General features: G+C 40.8%; 1 pseudogene; it reads right to left on the bottom strand.

Annotated features, from left to right (window-relative positions):
• Positions 1-1,221: 1,221 nt before the first annotated feature.
• On the bottom strand, positions 1,222-3,672 carry LOC146460488 (uncharacterized; annotated as a pseudogene).
• Between the last annotated feature and the right edge of the window lie 2,424 nt (positions 3,673-6,096).

Genomic DNA, 6,096 nt, shown 5'->3' with positions numbered 1-6,096 from the left:
ATTTGATGCGAGATTTTGAGCATCTCGTAAAAACTGATTATAAATTAGTATTTTGCCGAGAAATCACTTCATAGTTTAACCGAAGTGCTCTAACAACAGTGATTTAACGTTTAAGGGCAGGGTTTTTGTCAAATGTTTGAGCTCTTTTAATTTAGCCAATATACAGCAAAAGGTCGTTGACCGTGTTCCATTTAAGATAAGGGCTATATAGCGTATTTGAAGTGAGACGTTGGGTAATGAAAAAACATATTTTTATTGGTTGGCAGATTAAAATAATGGTTTGTTTTTTTTAAGAATAACACAACTAGCGCCCGAAAAAAGCAATCAATCATTTTTAGCTGCAGATGGCTAGGATGGAAATGGATTGAAACTTGCAAAGGGCTCGAATTTTTCAAGCGTGTGGTGCGAGATTTTCAGCATCTCCTAAAACCTGATTATAAATTAATATTCTGCCGAGAAATCACTTTATAGTTTAACCCAAGTGCCCTAACAACAGTGATTTAAGGTTAAAGGGCAGGGTTTTTGTTAAATGTTTGAGTTCTTTTAGCCAATATACAGCAAAACCTCGGTGACCGTGTTCCATTGAAGATAAAGGAAATATAGCGTATTTGAAGTGAGACGTTAAGTAATGAAAGAACATATTTTTATTGGTTGGCACATTAAAATAATGGTTTGTTTTATTTAAGAATAACACAACTAGTGCCCAGAAACTGCAATCAATCATTTTTGGCTGCAGATGACTAAGATGGAAATGGATTGAAACTTGCAAAGGGCGCGAATTTTTCAAGCGTGTGATGGGAGATTTTGAGCATTTCCTAGAAAATAATCATAAATTAATATAGTTCATTATCCCTCCTGCATACTCATTAGCATTTAGTTATGGGAAAGTCACCCCAGACGAGCAAGCTCGCTGGGGAAAACATGAGAGGTGCTAATAGAGTAAGCAGAAGGGGTGGGTGGGTGGGACGATTCCAACCACAGTTAGGCAAAACTGACAACTATGAATAATTAACACATGCTTATATACTATGCACGCGGGCTAATGAATATTAATAAAGTATGAATAGTTCATTATCCCTCCTGCATACTCATTAGCATTTAGTTATGGGAAAGTCACCCCAGACTGCGCCCCGCAATCGCCGTGGAATTCGCTGGCTAATCCAAACAATCATACCAAAATAAGTTCCCCAAGTCCCCAACCTTACCCATCCTCAACCCAACTAATTTCCCAACCCTCACTAATATTTCAATATGACCGTCATAGATGCTATAGAGAAAACCATGCCAAACTATTTCAGGCTTTGAACGCATCTCCAAAATTTATTGCCACAAAAACAAAATGAACCAAGGTTGAAAGGAGTCCGGATCGCGAAACGACAGATCCCGCAGGTTAGGAGTTTCCCCCACCACAATGCCCTGAACATGGGTGAAACAAGCGTCTTCTGATGTCATTTTCTCCGAACTCGGTTTACCCTCCATGGATACCCATCGTATTTTCTTAAGCCTGCTTTTTCCCTCCGCTTCCAAAGGCATAAAGGTCACCGTATCTCCCTTGAGACGTTTTGGTTTGGGCTAGAACAAAAGCACCAAAAAGGATCAGAATGATGTACTCAAACAGAGACTGCAAACCCGAGTTCGGAGAAAATGACCACCGTAGCCCGAGTAATCGGGCTCAAGGGCATGCCTATGGGCAAAACGCTTGTGGGGTCATTTTCCCAACCTCGAGACCACAGCCTAAAGACGACTCATATTACACAGTGCCTTTACATTTTGTTATTTTCAATTGCAAATACAAGGACAATCCCGAATTCCATTGCAACACACATCACTTTAACAGATTTCACAATCTTTAACGCTTGTCCGGGCAAGAGCGCGAGATGTGTCCCGCCTTTCCACACACCCAGCACTTCCTCTCCGAAAGTGATCTAAAGCCGAGATTGGTGCCGCGCCTTTGGTATGGAGCCTTGCGCGTCCGTCCAGTGAACGAAGCTTGATTCACCGAAACGGGTCGTTTGGTTGCCTTAACAATAACTTTGGCCACCTCGGCCTCCTCTTTCGACGCCACCAGCTTTATTAACACCTGCCGAAGGCACGGGTTGCTCAACAATGGACGGTACTGCCTTAGCACTGTTTCATAACACGACGCTCTTTCATCCTTCTTTATCTTCGTAACATTGACCACTTCATCCAGAGCGGCGATCGCAGCATATGCGTCAAAAAGAGCCACAGGGCGTGCGATCACCATCTGGAGACACGACAAAGCAGACTCGACTTCCGATGCATCCATTTTTTTCTTCCACTCATCAAAGTCCTTCTTTAGTGCCCCGACCGTCGCGGGCAGGACCCACAAAAGAAAGAAAACACCAAGTAACTCCTCAATGTCCTTAAAGATGGTTTGCTTGTCGCCTTCCATTCTTACGCCACCACACGGCACAGAGCGAAAAGAAAACTCATTGCACAAGTGGTGCCCGACCGATTTTTTGTTTTCCTTTCCACGCCACCTCGTGGCACAGGGCAAAATTTCTCGACACACCTCCCTATCGGTCCTCGACCGCATATTTCGTGTTTTCCTTTTGTTTTGTTTTTTTTGTTTGTTTTTTTTCCACGCCGCCCCTTGGCACAGAGCAGAAGTCCTCGACCCACAGCTCGATCGCTCCTCGACCGATTTCCCATTTTCCCTTTTTTTCCCACGCCATCTCGTGGCACAGAGCAGAAGTCTCCGACACGCTGTTCGATCGGTCCTCGACCGATTTTTTTTTTTTTTTTTTTACGCCACCTCGTGGCGCAGAGTAGAAGTCCTCGACACACTGCTCGAACGGTCCTCGACCGATTTTTCCTTTCCCTTTTTTTTTTTTCCACGCCACCTCGTGGCACAGAGCAGAGGTCCTCGACACTCTGCTCCATCGGTCCTCGACCGATTTTTTTTTTTTACGCCACCCCGTGGCACGGAGCAGAAGTCCACGACGCACTGCTCAAACAGTCCACGCCACTATTTGGCCAGACAAGCAAAACGGAACACCACTGTGAGACTAAAACGGACCTCGGCCGAGGCCGCACATTCCGCGCCCCTCAAGGGACAAGTAAGGAAAGGTGCAAACAGCATAAACAATTTCCACGTTCCTCCAACACAAACCGGTCCCAAATATATCGCAACCCTAATTCATAAGAAAAAACAAAAAGGAGAAAACAACTGAGTGCAACAGCAAAACATAATAGAAAACAACAGACTATCGCCCAAACATTTAAAAGAACTGTATCGTGGCTAACCCAGAAGAATACGCGCCGACCATGTGCTCCAAGCGCGAAATTTAAAACCGGCTCCCCAGTAACGGGAAAAACATAACGAGAAAATGTAATGTTGGGCAAACAAAAAATAAGCAACAAACCCCGGCTAGAATACAAAACTAAAACATTGTAGGCGAATATACACTTCAAGGTTGACTGTCGAGCTGTTCAACGTACTCGTCTCATTAACGTTTTCTCGGGCAGAACTTTGGGCCGCAATATCCCCGCTCGCAGTTGCTCCTGAAGTTGCACCAGCGGAGCAGCCTGTTCAACAGCGCCTTGAAGTGGCTGTAAAATTTCCTGGGCCCTCGCAGGGTCGTTCACTTGGGACGGACGCTCGGACATCTTCCACCGATTCCAACCACAGTTAGGCAAAACTGACAACTATGAATAATTAACACATGCTTATATACTATGCACGCGGGCTAATGAATATTAATAAAGTATGAATAGTGCCGAGAAATCACTTCATAGTTTAACCGAAGTAATCTATCAACAGTGATTTAACGTTAAAGGGCAGGGTTTTGGTCAAATGTTTGAGCTCTTTTACCCAATATACAGCAAAACCTCGGTTACTGTGTTCCATTTAAAATAAGGGCAATATAGCGTATTTGAAGTGAGACGTTAAGTAATGAAAAAACATATTTTTAGTGATTGGCACATTAAAATAATGGTTTGTTTTATTAAAAAATAACACAACTAGTGCCCAGAAACTGCAATCAATCATTTTTGGCTGCAGATGACTAAGATGGAAATGGATTGAGACTTGCAAGGGGGGCAAATTTTTCAAGCTTGTGATGCAAGATTTTGAGCATCTCCCTAAAACCTGATTATATATTAATATTCTGCCGAGAAATCACTTTATAGTTTAACCCAAGTGCCCTAACAACAGTGATTTAAGGTTAAAGGGCAGGGTTTTTGTCAAATGTTTGAGTTCTTTTAGCCAATATACAGCAAAACCTCGGTGACCGTGTTCCATTTAAGATAAAGGAAATATAGCGTATTTGAAGTGAGACGTTGAGTAATGAAAGAACATATTTTTATTGGTTGGCACATTAAAATAATGGTTTGTTTTATTTAAGAATAACACAACTAAAGCCCAGAAACTGCAATCAATCATTTTTGGCTGCAGATGACTATAATGGAAATTGATTGAAACGTGAAGAGGGCGCCCATTTTTCAAGCGTGTGATGGGAGATTTTAAGCATCTCGTAAAAACTGATTATAAATTAATATTCTGCCGAGAAATCACTTAATAGTTTAATCGAAGTGCTCTAACAACAGTGATTTAACGTTAAAGGGCAGGGTTTTGGTCAAATGTTTGAGCTCTTTTACCCAATATACAGCAAAACCTCGGTGACCGTGTTCCATTTAAGATAAGGGCAATATAGCGTATTTGAAGTGAGACGTTGGGTAATCAAAAAACATATTTTTATTGGTTGGCACATTAAAATAATGGTTTGTTTTATTTAAGAATAACACAACTAAAGCCCAGAAACTGCAATCAATCATTTTTGGCTGCAGATGACTAAGATGGAAATGGATTGAGACTTGCAAAGGGCGCAAATGTTTCAAGCGTGTGGTGCGAGATTTTGAGCATCTCCTAAAAATTGATTATAAATTAATATTTTGCCGAGAAATCACTTAATAGTTTAATCGAAGTGCTCTAACAACAGTGATTTAACGTTAAAGGGCAGGGTTTTGGTCAAATGTTTGAGCTCTTTTACCAAATATACAGCAAAACCTCGGTGACCGTGTTCCATTTAAGATAAGGGCAATATAGCGTATTTGAAGTGAGACGTTGAGTAATGAAGAAACATATTTTTATTGGTTTGCATATTAAAATAATGGTCTGTTTTGTTTAAGAATATTACAACTAGTGCCCAGAAACAGCAATCAATCATTTTTTGCTGCAGATGGCTAAGATTAAAATGGATTGAAACTTCCAAAGAGCGCAAATTTTTCAAGCGTGTGGTGCGAGATTTTGAGCATCTCGTAAAAACTGATCATAAATTAATATTCTGCAAGGAAGTCACTTCGGAGTTTAACCGAAGTGCTCTAACAACAGTGATTTAACGTTAAATGGCAGGGTTTTCGTCAAATGTTTGAGCTCCTTCAGCCAATATTTAGCAAAACCTCGGTGACCGTGTTTCAGTTACGATGAGGGCAATATAGCGTATTTGAAGTGAGACGTTGAGTAATGAAAAATCATATTTTTATTGGTTGGCACATTAAAATAATTCTTTGTTTTATTTAAGAATAAAACAACTAGTGCCTAGAAACTGCGATCAATCATTTTTGGCTGCAGATGACTTGCAAAGGGCGCGAATTTTCCAAGCGTGTGGTGCGAGATTTTAAGCATCTCCTAAAAACTGATTATAAATTAATATTTTGCCGAGAAATCACTTCATAGTTTAATGACAGTGCTCTAACAACAGTGATTTAACGTTAAAGGGCATGGTTTCGGTCAAATGTTTGAGCTCTTTTAGCCAATATACAGCAAAACTTCGGTGACCGTGTTCCATTTAAGATAAGGGCAATATAGCGTATTTGAAGTGAGACGTTGAGTAATGAAAAAACATATTTTTATTGGTTTGCATATTAAAATAATGAATTGTTTTATTTAAGAATAACACAACTAGTGCCCAGAAACTGCGATCAATCATTTTTTGCTGCAGATAGCTAGGATGGAAATGGAGTGAAATTTGGAAGGGGCGCGAATTTTTCAAGGCCGTGTGGTGCGAGATTTTGAGCATCTCCAAAAAACTGATTATAAATTAATATTCTGCCGAGAAATCACTTCATAGTTTA

Source organism: Pavona decussata, unplaced genomic scaffold (genome assembly GCF_977016875.1).
Source record: "Pavona decussata unplaced genomic scaffold, jaPavDecu1.1 SCAFFOLD_213, whole genome shotgun sequence".
NCBI classification, from domain to species: Eukaryota; Metazoa; Cnidaria; class Anthozoa; order Scleractinia; family Agariciidae; genus Pavona; species Pavona decussata.
This window is presented reverse-complemented; position numbering and strand designations above follow the sequence as displayed.